The sequence below is a fragment of the Polypterus senegalus genome, unplaced genomic scaffold, assembly GCF_016835505.1.
Source record: "Polypterus senegalus isolate Bchr_013 unplaced genomic scaffold, ASM1683550v1 scaffold_5385, whole genome shotgun sequence".
In the NCBI taxonomy this organism is placed as follows: Eukaryota; Metazoa; Chordata; class Cladistia; order Polypteriformes; family Polypteridae; genus Polypterus; species Polypterus senegalus.
The window spans coordinates 175,595-191,967 of record NW_024384835.1 but is presented as its reverse complement, the minus strand read 5'-3'; the positions used below and the strand labels follow the sequence as shown (position 1 = coordinate 191,967).

The window sequence follows — 16,373 nt, the reverse complement described above, 5'->3', positions numbered from 1 at the left end:
AGACAAAAACAACAAGGAAGATTAAAAATAAAATCTAAAAGTGTGTGTCATTTTTGTCAGGTTCTTTTGAGATTGATGAACAGTTGATTTTTAAACAAGTGCTTGAATCATGCTTATGTAATATTAAAGAAGATATGGGTATTCAAAACAAAATCTACTTCATGAATTGACATAAAAGCAACATGCTAGTGACACAATTATTAAACCAGGAATTCCTATAAAATGTATTAGTTGAAGTTTCAGTTAAAAATATTAAGGTTTAATTCCTTACAAAGTGTCTTCATCTTTTCCAGTTCCTTGCTTGAATCTAAGTAGAGGGAAGAATATATTAATAAACAGGAACATGTTTATGTATGTTTATCTGAATACAGAAGACATTTTGAAAATTTCTGCAAAAGAAAACTAATGAATGAATGGATTGATTAATAAATAAGAAACATTAAGGTCTAGCTGTTGTCCAGTTAAAGATTATGGTGATATAATCATTTGATTCTTTCTCGAGTGTAAAGCACAACTTTATGTGTCTGAAGTATTTTTCAAATCAGGATTAGATGTGTATTTATTTTCTGATAAACAGTGTACAGACTACACACCCTGGCTTGGTCAGTGCATATATGGAATTTGAATGTTCTCCCCATTCATACATCAATTCAATGTTCCAGTTATATGTACAAAATAGCTAAGCATATTTTTAATAAATGAAAATTATTTATTACCTGGTAGAATCAATCCGTCTGGAAACTGTTTCAGTGCCAGTTTCATAGATACTTCCATATTACCTTCTATAGTAGTTATCACAAATTTCTACAAGAGATTAAATAATACTTATTAATAATTTTAAGTTCTAAATTACCATACTTACCAATATATATCATTTTCAATTATTTTAATTAATATGATTCAAGTTATTGTTTTGGCTCACAGATACTTCAATTCTTATGTATCACTGCTGCTATCAAGCACCCATTATGAACACATTAAGATTGCTTTTGAAAAGTTAAAGATACTACTGCTGTGATAATGCCTGTAGTATTGAATATTCCAAGATGTTTTGTCATGCAGAGATAACATTGAATAACTTCATCATATTTAAGTACCGCAGAATGCTCAGATGGTGCTAGATGGTCTTTTGACCTTGGAAGACCAGAGATTTTTGCTCAACATTCATGCCAGCTGGAGTTTTGTTTCCCTCTCCTGCCTGATTATCTAATAATAGGACATATTATCAAATCAGACTTGCCATAAAACCAAGTTACTAACATTCTGTTGTATTTTTGTAATTTAATTTACATTCACATCTGTTACAGATTTTTCATTTCTATCTTTTATTTGTATTTGTAATTATACTGTTTTCTTACTATTTGTAAAATTGTTTGAGCTACACACTTGTATGAAAATTTGCCATGCAAATACATGTTTTTGTTATTTTAATGCAATTGGCAAGCCAAAAGCATCACCATCTTAGGCTATCTAGTTGACAGATACCGCTTCTCTGAGGACTTTGCATGTCCTCACTCTATTCATACATATTATCTCAGATTATATACTGAGATTTTCAGGTTACAGAATTTATTTACCCAGATTTATTTCTGCATGTGTATGATTTGAAGGTATCCCTGCTTTACACCATTTTATCTTTCAGACAAAATAAAACTGAAATGTCTCTCACCTTCAGTTCAGCAAATTCAGCCAGCATTTTTCTATTGCTTCTTTGAACATGATGTTTTGGCATTCTTTCACTTTGTTTCTAAACATCGTCTGCATGCTACTCATTGAATTTTGGCCTCCCATTTTATATGCATCTTAAAAACAAGATTAGGCAAGTACATTTTAATGCATAAAATGAAAGCACAATATACACCATGATTTTTCATACAGTGCTATGCTCCATGCATGCTTCTTCCTTAACTGCTTGTGGAATACAGAATCATCAATATTGTGAAACCTGTAACAAGCACGAACCAGTACAAGCCAGAATATCACAAGGTACACTGAGGCACAATAATAATCACTTTAGCCACTTGCAGAACTTGAAACCATGTGAGAAAAACCCCAAAAGAATTCAGGTAGACCACATGAATATCTTAGGGTGATCCAAATAAAGGATTTATTGATGACAACCCAAGTCGAATGGTGGCAAAGTGAATAAACAGTTGATTTTCAAGTTCTTTTTTTACTATAGTATCACACCAACATTGTGAACAACTGCGCCCAGCCTCTATCTGAGTGTGGTCTATCTTGTTCATGTGAATGGCCTCCCACTGCTTTCCAACAGCTACTACATGTGCCCACCTAGGCAGTTTCAATGTCTGAAATAAGAACTTCTTAAAAATAGACCTATTTGCTTTCTTTCAAACCCTTTAATATTGCCTAGCATGTTACCAAATAAAAGTGTTTTTAATAAGGAGCCTCAATGACATTCATTTTCTTAATTTTTATTGGAGCATTCAGTTCTTCCCACTGGTGGTACCACCAAATAAGGATTAGAGTGAACAGATCTCAGCCTGAAAATTTTGAAGGTGGAATTAATGTTAAAACTAGCTGGCAATGTCAGACTATTTGATTCAGGTCCCATTCTCCTTTGAAGCATATTCAGAACGATACAATGTGAGGGTACCATCAGGCAGATATCTCACATAGCGAGCCACACCTTGTGCCCAATTTTAAAACAGGTGTTTTTACATTTACATGGACTGTTTAGCAGAGACACCTGTCATCAAAAGGTTCCATCATACAAGTTGTCAATCTGATTGCAAGACAGATGTACAGATAAACAGTGGATAGATAAACTAGGAAACAGACAAACTATGGATAGAAGTTGAAGCTACAACCATATAAAAACTGAAACTGGGAGATTTGTAATGCAGAATGTGTCAAAACATTTTTAGCACACCCAACTATGGCCAAAAATCACTCTAAGACTTGTAATTAGAATTGTCATGACTCATCCTGTTTGTTACCTTCTAGGTATTAACCAGGCATCAGTTTGACAATGTAGCCCAAATATACACAGAAATTCCTTGAAAATCAAGAGATGAATAATGGAAAACCATGCAAACACAGAGTATGTTTAAGGAAAATCTCTGATAATTATTTAGCAGACAGTAGTTTTTGAATGGGATGAAATATGTATACTTTAGTCCACCTTCACAGGTACAGTAGTAAACCTGTTAGTGCAATGTTTCTCAACCAGTGGATCACAGGGTACCACCTTTGGGTGCATGAGTGGGTCATGAATAAGTTGAGAGTGGGTCATGAAAGATTGCCTAAGTGATGTACAGTGCTATGGAAACTCCCTAGCCCCTGCTCTGCTTATACTTTCATGTTCATTTCACCAAAGGGACCACTAACTGAGCTAATATTTTCACGGTAGATCTTCAAAAACAATAGAAATAGGTTTTAGTAAGCCTACAGGGAAACTTTGGGATGATCTGACTATGTTACAAACCTCTCATGATCTTATATAATCTCTAGTGTTCAGATACATGTTTGTTCAATAAAAATATATTTTGAGAATTATCTGTTATTGAGAAATACCTGAATGGCCAAACATGGAAGAGGCATGTGCCCACTCAATGACCCTACCATGAAACTCCAGAGAAACAATTACATTCTCTTCAACTGTTAGATCAGGAAACAAGGTCTCCTAATTAAAGTGACAACTATTACGCACACAAAATTGCAGCAAAATTGCCCTATCACAATATTAGACGTGTCTTAGAATAGGAGCACTAGTAAACAAATGCCTTTTCAACATTTTAATGTATTTTCTTAGTAAGTGAGGTGATAAAAGAATTTTTAATAAAATGCCAATAATAATTTACAAACTTGATCAGTTTGCTTCTTGTTTTCTGGCATTCTCCATTGAAGTATATTTGAAACTTTTATCTGCTCTATGGCAAGAACCTTGCATGTTATTTCATACTCAGAAATATCACTCTGTCCATGTAATATTCACATTATTCAAGTTTAATAAGGAGTCACTAAGCTCTTAAATGTATTAAAACTTCTTTTACATGAACTTTATGCCTTTTAATGTCTTTACAAAAATTAAAATATCATCAGAATATAAATCAATACATAAATTCCTATTGAATCCAGAAATATGTCATTAACAAATAAATGAAATACTGCAGGAGTGTTAGCTAAAACATATGGCATAACACAGTACTTATAGTGTCTATTGATAGAATAAATTAAATGTGGTTTTCTGTCTGTCACCTTCACAAACTCTAATTAAGTTATAGGAAATATGAAGATCCAGGTAGATCCAGGGAGATCCAGATTTCAGGTATAATTTTGCTTGAATACATTTACACCTGTCATCAAAATGTGTCCCCAGTGTCTGCATCTTGTCCAGATAGAGATTGGTTGGGATGACTCTAACACATGCGTAGCATTCCTACTGTGTAAGATTTATGAGGCTTAGTGGTTGCTCATATTTATTAGTGCAGCTTAGCACACTGTAGCCACTAGCCTGTTGTTGGAATGAAAAGTAAAAAGAGATCAAAAGCCACACTATCATAAATAAGTTTAGTGTTTGGTCTAATACCAAAGATATGACAGACTCATAAGAGAGAACTGTGCTCATCATCATGATTGCTTGCAGGTGCTACTTGATTCACTTTCTATTTCTATTCTCTATTTACATTATCTGCACAGTTGTTGGTGTTGACCATCCAATTGTGGATTACCTATTTAGCACCACCTTCTATACAGTATGTGCACCCACTGTATCTTATATTTACTTGATTGTTGTATGCAAATTAAAATGCATTTGCATTTACAATTATATTAAATATGGTAACTATCCATTTCTGAAAATCTCCAAATGTGGTGTGAGAGTTCCGGTTACAGTTTGATTGCCACTTTTGTTCTTTAATGTGATATATGATTATATGGAATTTTTAGTTAATATATAACAATCTTTTATAATTTATTACAAGTTATTACAAGCCATAAGTAGTGATGACGTCTTCCAAAGGGAGAACTGACACTTACTGTTGCATGTATGCTTCCTGTCTTTAGTAGAAACTAAAGGTGGTAACCTTGTATAGACCACAACTGGGCGACTTTGTGGATGTGAGCAGGAGTATGCGAGCATGGTTGTTTGTATAAGCTTTTAAAGTAAATACTTGTGCTGTCTGTGTTGCCACCAATAGTACTATTAAAAGGTCACAGACACATAATCACAAACAAAATATAGGACATTTTTGTGAAATAACATAGCTAATGTTTATTGGGTGAAAAACAAATTAAAAAGTTACTTTAAACACAGAAAAGAATATGACATATATCAAATAGCTGTAGACAATGTTTTATCATCATACTCACAAGGTATGAAGCTATGGAATACAATTATGAGATTTATAGAGGAATAAATGCAATTAATACCAATATCACACCCATGATTGATACAATAGGGTGGCACGGTGGCGCAGTGGTAGCGCTGCTGCCTCAGAGTTAGAGACCCGGTTCGCTTCCGGTCTTCTCTCGTGGAGTTTGCATGTTCTCCCTGTGTCTGCATGGGTTTCCTCCCACAATCCAAAGACATGCAGGTTAGGTGGAGTGGCGATTCTAAATTGGCCTTGGTGTGTGGGTGTGTTTGTGTGTGTCCTGGGTGAGTTGGCACCCTGCCCAGGATTGGTTCCTGCCTTGTGCCCTATGTTGGCTGGGATTGGCTCCAGCAGACCCCTGTGTTCGGATTCAGCAGGTTAGAAAATGGGTGGGTGGGCATTGATACAATAAGAAACAGAGTTAAAGCAGAAAAAACTAGGTCAAGTTATAGTGGGACTTTAAGAAGTGCCAAAGGGGAAATATATGGAATATTTAGTTAATATATAATCATCTTTTACAATTTATTATAAGACTATACAGGTATATGAAGTGATAACAGGATGAATTAATAAACACAAGGAAAAGGATTGAGTGTAACTCAAGGGTTAACTAAATGCTACTTAAACCTGAAAGTGCAAGAGGTTTCTGCCCTGTCTTACAGAAATCTACCATTCAATTTTACCAAGGTTAGAATGACCTGAATGAGTAATGGACACCCTCCACAAAGTGGAGATAAACAGAAGGGAAAAACCTATACACCCCTCATGAAGTGGTTCTAAGATCAATAGGAAAATCCGTTAAACAGCCCTCTTAACAAAGTGGTGTTCAGAATAATGGGAGAATCGATATGAGTTAGAAGTTACTGGTGGTGTTAGTTGATTGGAGAAGGTAATAAAGTTCTGCATATTAAGAGTCAGATGATGCGATGTATTACATGAAGTGATGTAATCAGAAAAAAATATAAAAGCAGATTAATTGTTTAATTTATTGCTTAACTGAGGCATTTATGCATAACTGTGTACAAATAAAGAAATGTTCTGTATTCTCATCTAGGCTCCATGACTGCTTTCTTTGAAGATGGAGGAAAGTATTTTGAAGACAGTCAGAAACAGATCACTAAAATCGGCCGTATAAATGGGGCCTAAAATGAATAACATTATTTACAAGCCTTTTCTCATATATTAATTTAAATTCACTGCACAATACAATTTTCACAGCAGCTGATCATGTTTATGTATTCTTCAGGAAGCCCACTGAATAAATATTAACAATGATGAAATTACAGCTGCAAACAGCGCTAAACAGGGCAGTGCTAACAAAGAGATTACTGTATTTCATCTAAAAATACTTAATTGCTTAGTTTTTATTGTATACACACACACACACAACAAAACTTAAACAAAGGTTTTCACTCAGTGCTTGGTTCAAATCCCAGTCTCCAAGATCCAATATCCCTTCTTTTACTTTGAGGCTATTACTGTGCTGTTTTCAACGATTGATTTGAAAAGTAACAAGTGAACAATTCCTATTCTTGTAGCTGTGTACAAAGAATTTAAATTATAGTATTATTTTAATAACAATGTTTTGTGGTGTAAAACTGTCAAGGAAAGTCACTTTATCCTCTGAGGTTCTTTATAAATTGGTGGACAAATTAATACTAAAATACCTAAACTCTGCTCACGAGGTGTCCCTGCCGGGATTCGCTTACATGTCAGTTTGTCTTCAGATTGCTTCCCTTCAAGGGCTACACTTCAGAATACTCTACCTAAGCCAGGAACTACTACTCCTTTTGGGCTTATGTATCCCAATGGCTACCTTTGAAAGGACTACACAATCTAACAGGAGCCAAGGGCTAATCACTACTCCTGACAGTATATAACCTAACTGGACACAGTTTGTTTAATTAATAATCATCAGTCATTGCTAAATATCAGTAAACAACAGGACACTTTATAAAAGCAATACTCAGACTATTTCAATCATCCATCCATTCTCTTCCACTTATCCGAGATCGGGTCTCAGGGGCAGCAGCTTGAGCACAGATGCCCATACTTCCCTCTCCCCTGCCACTTCTACTAGCTCTTCCGGGGAATCCTGAAGCGCACCCAGGCCAGCCGGGAGACATAGTTCCTCCAGTGTGTCCTGGGTCTTCCCCGTGGCCTCCTCCTGTTTGGACGTGGCCGGAACACCTCACCAGGGAGACGTCCGGAGGCATTCTGATCAAATGCTCGAGCCACCTCATCTGACTCCTCTCAATGTGGAGGAACAGCGGCTCTACTCTGAGTCTCTCCCGGATAACTGAGCTTCTCACCCTATCTTTAAGGGAAAGCCCAGACACCCTGCAGAGGAAACTCATTTCACCACTTGTATTCGCGATCTTGTTCTTTCGGTCACTACCCACAGCTCATGACCATAGGTGAGGGTAGGAACGTAGATCGACTGGTAAATTGAGAGCTTTGCCTTATGGCTCAGCTCCTTTTCACCACGACAGACCGATGCAGAGCCCACATCACTGCGGATGCTGCACCGATCCACCTGTCGATCTCCCGCTCCATTCTTCCCTCACTTGTGAACAAGACCCCAGATACTTGAACTCCTCCACTTGGGGCAGGATCTCACCCCAACCCTGAGAGGGCACTCCACCCTTTTCCGGCTGAGGACCATGGTCTCGATTTGGAGGTTCTGATTCCCATCCCATCCGCTTTACACTCGGCTGCGAACTGATTCAGAGAGAGGTGAAGATCATGGCTTAATGAAGCAAACATGACAACATTATCTGTAAAAGTAGTGACCCAATCCTGAGTCCACTAAACCGACCCCTCAACACCCTGGCTGTGCCTAGAAATTATGTCCATAAAAGTTATGAACAGAATCAGTGACAAAGGGCAGCCCTAGCGGAGTCCAACTCTCACCGGAAATGGGTTCGACTTACTACCGGCAATGCGGACCAAGCTCTGACACTGGTTGTACAGGGACCAAACAGCCTCATCAGGGGTCCTGTACCCCATACTCTCAGAGCACCCCCACAGGATTCCGTGAGGGACATGGTCAAATGCCTTTCCAAGTCCACAAAACACATGTAGACTGGTTGTGCAAACTGCCATGCACCCTCCAGGACCCTGCCAAGGATGTAGAGCTGGTCCATTGTTCCACAACTAGAATGAAAACCACACTGTTCCTCTTGAATCCGAGGTTCGACTATCTGACGGACCCTCCTCTCCAGGACCCCCATATATACTTTTTCAGGGAGGCTGAGGAGTGTGATCCCTCTGTGGTTGGAACACACCCTCCGTCCCCTTTTTAAAGAGGGGACCACCACCCCGGTCTGCCAATCCAGAGGTGCTGTCCCTGATGTCCATGTGATGTTGCAGAGGCATATCAACCAAGACAGTCCTACAACATCCAGAGCCTTGAGGAATTCTGCGTATCTCATCCACCCCGGGCCCTGCCACCAAGAAGTTTTTGACCACCTCGGTGACCTCAGTCCCAGAGATGGGAGAGCCCACCTCGAGTCCCCAGGCTCTGCTTCCTCATTGAAGGCATGTTAGTGGGATTGGGAGGTCTTGAATGTACTCCCCACCAACCAACAATATCACAAGTCAAGGTTAGCAGCGCACCATCACCACCATACACAGTGTTGACACTGCACCGCTTTCCCTTTTGAAATGCTAGATGGTAGACCAGAATCTCCTTGAAACCATTTGGAAGTCGTCTCCATGGCCTCACCAAACTTCTCCCATGCCTGAGACCAAGCCACATGCTGTTTGGTCTGCTGGTACCTATTAGCTGCCTCCAGAGTCCCAATCATTAGTTATGTTTATTTTAAGGAGAAACCAAGTTGAAATTTTAGAAGTGAAAACATACAACCTGAATGATTCCAATCAGGGTAACTATTCAGGTTCTATAGTTTTGGTTGTTACAGTCTTTGTTTTTAAATCAGATGTGATGCTTGGGAGCGAAGGGTAGTCTTTAGGTGGCAAGTCCGACTGAGTTGTTATTTATTTATTTATTTTGAATTATATACAAGTAAATTTTATCTACATAGTACAAAATACAATAAACAAAACAACTTTTTTATTCAAACCCCACATTGATAACATTTTCACTAACAAATAAATTTCAACTCCTACTGGAGCATATCAGGGTCCATTACAGGTTTTAGAAAACCTTCATATTCCCATATTTTCTTTTCATAATTGAAATCATCTTTTTTCCAATATATTGGACCAATATCTCTCTTCATTTTCCCTTAAAGCTTTTTCCAAACTCTGTTGTACCCACTGCACATCTGTGGTCACTTTATCAAAATACATTTTGCATCCATATCATCTTCTTTGCCATATTAATAATAAGCCAAAATAGCTTCCCTGAAGCTTTTACCATTTCCTACAATACTTTCACCTCTCAAAATTAAATCATAAGACAAAACAACTAATCTTCTATCCATTGCAGTAATCCTTACACATCAGCCCACACCTTTGTGCCCAGCTACACTACCAAAACATGTGTCTAATGATCTCCACCTGAACACAGTCTTGTTTTGGACACTTCCTTGTCTAAACATCCTCACCCTCACACATAATCTCCTCACACTATCATGCAGTTTAAGTCTTTTAAGGTATTTTCCAGACCTTTTGGCTACACCACTGCTCATATCCCAACTTCAAATTTTATTTGCAAACTCGGCCCCTACTCCATTGTACACTAACAGCCTTATACAAATCGTTCTTTTGCAGCATAATCTAATATCTGCTAATTATGTATTACTGTTTCAATTTTGTTGCATATTTATAGCCTCCCTGTCTCTCCTCTACTTTTGATATCAAATTCAACCGCCTTATCAGAGGCCCCATCACTAAAGTGAACGACAGAGCCACAAAATACTGGAATTTATGTACAAAGACTGAATGTAAAGCTTTGCACAAGAATGAATTAAAAACACAGTCCATCTTTAGTTGAATATCTATGGTATCTCTGCCTCCGTCTTCCATACTTCGCTCAATATGAAATCTTTTTATCCAGTCATACCTGCATCCCCACACAAAATGAAACACCATTGCTTTAAACTAAACTCCAAAATAAAGAGGCAAAGGAAAAATGTCCCTAAATACATACATGAATACAGTATCTCCATTTTAACTAATAAGGATTTACCCATAAAAGTCAAGGTTCTTCCTTTACACAAATTCAATCTAAGCTCTATCAATCAGTTTTGTCTTCCCAGTTTCTCTTGCCACTTCCTGTCCTGTAAATATCAACTCCCAGGATCATTATACAGGTTGTGTTAACTAAAAGTTCACAAAGAGCATCTTTCTACTTCTTCCATTTCCCAAAATACATCATGACTGACATTCTCTCATAATTCTTGTCTAAATCTATTTTGCATACACTCCAGAATTTTATTTAATCCCAAATTTGACAGTCTTGGAAAACTACCTAATGAATATTAATGATCTATTAAGGTAATTTGTTCCTGCTTTCTATTTCAGTTACAGAAAATTTTGATTACAGAATGTCAGTTTATGAACTCCAAGACATAGTTATAGTGTTGGTCACATTAGAACATTCTAGACGAGAATAGGCCATTCAGCCCAACAAAGCTCACCAGTCCTATCCACTTATTTCTTCTACCACACTACTTGGTAGCTTATTCCAAGTGCCTATCGTTCTTTGTGTAAAGAAAAACTTCCTAATGTTTGTGCAAAATTTACCCTTAACAAATTTCTAACTGTTTCACCGTGTTCTTGATGAACTCATTTTAAAGTAACAGTCTCAATCCACTGTACTAATTACCGTTCATAATTTTAAACACTTTAATCATGTCACCTCCTAATCTTCTTTTGCTTAAACTGTATAGGCTCAGCTCTTTTAATCTTTCCTCATAATTCAACCCCTGTAGCGCTGGAATCAGCCTAGTCGCTCTTCTCTGGACCCTTTTCAAGCATTGCTATGTCCTTTTGTAGCCTGGAGACCAAAACTGCACACAGTACTCAAGATGAGGCCTCACCAGTGCATTATAAAGATTGAGCATAACCTCCTTGGACTTGTACTCCACACATTGTGCTATATAACCTAACATTCTGTTAGCCTTCTTAATGGCTTCTGAACACTGTCGGAACGTTGATAGCTTAGAGTCCACTATGACTCCTAAATCTTATATTTTTATAAAGTGTACTCTCGAATTTCCGACCACCCACTGTGTATTCAAATCTAACATTTTCACTTCCTATGTGTAATACTTTACATTTACTGACATTAAATTTCATCTGCCACAAATCTGCCCAAGCCTGTATGCTATCCATGTCCTTCTGTAATGATATAACGGATTCCAAATTATCTGCTAATCCACCTATCTTGGTATCATCTGTAAACTTAACCAGCTTGTTACTTATATTCCTATCTAAATCATTTACTGTATATATTTTAAAATAGCAGCGCCCTAGCACTGACCCCTGTGGAACACCACTCTTAACATCGCCAGTTCTGATGAGGTTCCTCGCACCATCACCCTCTGCTTCCTGTGTCTGAGCCAATTCTGCACCCATCTAAAACATCACCCTGAACTCCCACTTCTTTTAATTTGATGCCCAACCTCTCATGTGGCACCTTATCAAATGCTTTCTGAAAGTCCAGATAAATAATATCATATGCTTCACTTTGATCGTATCCTTTTGTTGCCTCCTCAGAGAATTCCTGCATGTTAGTAAAACACGACCTCCCTCTTCTGAACCCACGCTGACTGTTCAGTATAACTCCCGTTCTAGCCAGGTGTTGCTCAATCTTATCCTTAACAATTCCTTCCAATAATTTTCCTGTGATGCATGTTGTGCTTACTGGCCTATAGTTTCTTGGATCTGCCCTGTCACCCATTTTATATAATGGGATGATATTTGCCATTTTCCAGTCCTTCGAATCTCGGCAGTGACTTCCTAAAATATGTGTCAAAGGGTTTATAAATGTACTCACTAGCCTCCTTAAGAACTTGAGGATAAATATTATCTGGTCCTGGTGATTTGTTTAATTTCGGCCTATTTAATGTGAGCAGCACTTCTTCCCTTTACAATTTCCAAATCCTCAGTACCTCCTTAGTAGTCGCATTTACCTCTAGGAAGTTATCCACTTGCTCACTTGTAAACACCTCAGAAAATGTAAGTTTAGGGCATCCGCTATTTTAATTGTCTGTATCTTGTAATTCCCCTTTACCATTTCTGATGTATTTTAACTCCTCCTTGACTGTTCTTTTACTACTAAAATATTGAAAGAATCTCTTGGGGTCTTCTTTTGCCTTATCTGCTATATTCCTCTCCAACTGTCTTTTAGCCTCTCTGATATCCTTCTTAATGGTTGCCCTCATGTTCTCATACGCCTACGATTCACTTTGCAGTCATTAGTCTTATATGCTTTATACAGCAGTTTTTTCCTTTGCAACTTCTTTTTTAAATCTTTATTAATCCATTGTGGAGTTTTTTTTAATTTTCTATTAATTCCCACACCGGAAGCACTGTTGCAAAACTAAGGCACAGTAGAACTTTGCTTTTCTTCTCTTTGTCACTCTCTGTCTCTCTGCCTCCACTCCTCCAAGCAAGTATTGTCCTTCTCCTCCTCCTGACTGTGGCTCCCTGAGTTGAGGCAGGCAGCTCCTTTAATATAATACCTGGGAGTACTTCCAGTGTTTCATAATTGTAGCCTGGAAGCACTTCTGGGTGAGGCCAAAGCCTGACAAAGTAGGGCTTGCAAGTTCTCTCTGTGGCCCCTGACAGGGCTGAGCCAAAGAACTCGATTCCCCATGATGCTCTGTGGAAAACCATGGCACCACCACAGCCTAGGAGGGCTGCCATCTAGCATTCCAAGGAGACAATGCCTTGTGCACACTATCTTACCCAGTACTTCTGGGATCCAGGCATTCCTGTCAGGTAAGGTTCCCGGTGGCGCCTCTCATAATCCATACATGCAATAGTTATGTCCTTAAAATTATTAGTTTCTTTAACTAAGAAACTCTTTGTTATTTCCATATTGTATTTCCTACTAAGCGTTTTCTAAAAGTGTTAATTTCTGTATTGTGTTACAAGTGCAAGTATTCTTATATACACTCTATACTCTGGAATGGCCAGTGATAAGTCCACCTCTGACCATCATTATGCGTTGTCCATAACTGAAGATCAAATGGAGGGACAACTGAGGAAGCAACACACAGGAAAAGTTGAGGGACCAGATAGAGTCAGTATTTGAGTTCTTAAGATCTGTGCTGACCAACGTTGTAGTGTCCTCTGTCACCTGTCCTCTCTGTCTCTAAGGCTTCAGAAAATGCTACTGCTGTGGAAAACATATTCTATTGTTCCTGTTACAAAGAAGGCAGGGGCTGCTTCATCGAATGACTACAGACCTGTGGCACTTACAGTACATCTCACATCATGAAGACCCTGGACTATAAGAGTTCTCTTATGATACAACACCTGGACCCACAGCAGTTTGCCTCCCAGACAAAGATTGGAGTGGAGGATGCAATTACCTATCTACTACACAAGGCTTACTCTCACTTGGAGAAAGCTGGCAGCACTGTGAGGATTATGTTTTTTATTTCTCCAGTTCCTTTAGTACCATCCAGCCATCCCTGTTAAGGGGTAAGCTCAGGGATATATAAAGGTAGATAAGCCTATGGTGTCCTGGATAATGGAGTATCTGTCTGGCAGACTGCAGTTTGTGAGACTCAAGAAATGTGTCTGCTGATATAGATGTGAGCAACACTGGAGCACAACAAGGAAAAGTTCTGTTTCCTTTACTCTTCATTCTGTATACCTGTATACCCCTGTATACAAATATAACACCAGGTCAAGTCAGTTGCAGAAATTCTCAGATGATTCTTCACGTATATATTTGTATTGATAAGGTGAGTATAACACAGAGCATAAGAATCAGGTGGAGAGATTTGTTTCTTGTTGCAAAGAGAATCATCTGCATCTTAACATTAGCAAAACCAAGAAAATGGTTATCAATTTTCACCAAACAGCCTTATGTCTGGACTCTATTCAGGGAGTGGGTGCAGAGTACTTTAAGGTCCATATCAATGACAGGCTGGACTGGTCTTTAACAGAAAGAAACTATTTAAGAAATGGCAGAGCAGGCTCTTTTTCTTTAGGAGACTGTTTCTTTAAAGTGAAAAGTGACATCCTTCACATTTTCTACAACTCTGTGATAGTCAGTGCAATTTTCTACGCTGTTGTCTGCTGGGCTGATAACATCACTTCAAGAGAATCCCACTGAATCAGCAGGCTAATTAAAATGGTGAGAAAACTGTAAAACATTAAAACATTTTATAAAGTATTGCAATGCCCAGTGTCAGCTGAATGCAAATCATGCAACACAAAGACTGCATCTTTAAAGAAGACCATCCTACTAAACATGACCTCCTAAACGTGTCCTGTCCCCTACACCCTGTCCTCTGATGATGTCAGAAAAGAGATATATAGAAGAGAATGGTGAATGAATTAGCCATTAGAATTGGTATTAGAACAGCTGTGAAAACCTCTATGAAGGTGTGATTATTGCAGAGTTTGAAAATAAGAAGTGCCAAGAGGCATCTCAAACTTTCTAAATGTATGTTGTCTCTTTCTTTGTCTTTATCTGTTGCATGTTACAATATACAATGTTAATAGTCAGAACAAGCATATGACATTCAGTCAGTCATTATCCAACCCGTTATATCCTAACACAGGGTCACGGGGTCTGATGGAGCCAATCCCAGCCAACACAGGGTGCAAGGCAGGAACAAACCCCAGGCAGGGTGCCAGCACACCGCAGAAGCATATGACAGTCTTTCCAAAATAACCAGAAAAAGTGGTTCAGTAGTTTCACATTAAGTGAATTTAAACATTGACACTAATAAGAGCAAATTAAGCAATCTTGTTTTTAAAGGGTGATTCATCACAAGCACCATCTTTTGGTCATTTTTACTAGCTCAGTATGTAATTATTATTTTTATAGATATCTGAGTAATACATTATAAAAGTAAAACAAATAATAATACAAAAGCAAATAGTATATAGAATGCCTCAAGCATGAAAAGTGACTAAAAATACCAGCACTGTAGGGTGCTGGTCTTTCTCAATGATGAATCACAGACTTGCACATCAAGTCTGACTATTGGAAGTGAGTTAATGTCGATCCTAATATTTGAAAACATATGCAAGGCTTTAAAATTACTCCTTGCCAAAAGCTACTACATACAGTACAATTTTCAGTTTTCATCTGAAAATGAATGTCTTGTTACAGTTGCACAATTCTTTATGTCATAAATTATAAAAATGATGATGTGCATAATCATTAAAAGGGTTACAGATGTGCAGTATTTAAAACATACAGAATCAGAAGACATTTCATACTTGAACATGATTTCAGACTAAAAATATTAGGTCTTTTTTTTCTACAATACCTATAATAATGTTCTCGATGAAGCTATGCTAATTTATAGGCACAGTATAAAGTTGTATCATGCAGAAAGTATTATTTTGATATTATTTGACTTCAGAGACAACACTAATTACCTTTATAAACTTGATCCAATTTCATTTGAATGTACTTGACGATAGTGTTATATATTTTTATTTTTCTGCAAATAATTTCATTTTCCATGGACACCAGTACTCTTCTTAACTGTAAGTACAACACATGGAAAGCAATTCAACATAAACATTTTCATAACTAATTCATTTTTGACTTATTATCCAAGATGTTCTTTGTATAGTTCATTAGAGTCACAACTGTAAGTCTCAGAATGATAAAGTACTCTTAATAACACTTCAAACAATTAAATACCCAAAATAACAGCTTTTCTCCTTAAGCTCAAATATATGTAAGCAGATAACATTATGATACACCTTTATTCAGGCCTGCATTTGTTGTATATACATTTAGTTAACACTCTAAAAATAATCACTTGCATAGTGGCCTTTTCCAGTCTCTAATGACACAGATGGTGCCTCCTGCAGCCTCAAGCTATAGAGTGATATATAACTGCAAGACAACAAAGGAATGAAAAA

General features: G+C 37.7%; 1 long non-coding RNA gene across 1 annotated transcript; it reads right to left on the bottom strand.

Moving 5' to 3' along the window:
* Nucleotides 1–268: 268 nt before the first annotated feature.
* LOC120522121 lies at nt 269–15,981 on the bottom strand. The gene is made up of 4 exons (XR_005632291.1): nt 15,879–15,981; nt 1,670–1,802; nt 717–804; nt 269–307 (listed from the first exon to the last, which is right to left on the bottom strand). It is a non-coding gene; the product is annotated as an uncharacterized LOC120522121 (long non-coding RNA).
* Nucleotides 15,982–16,373: the final 392 nt, after the last annotated feature.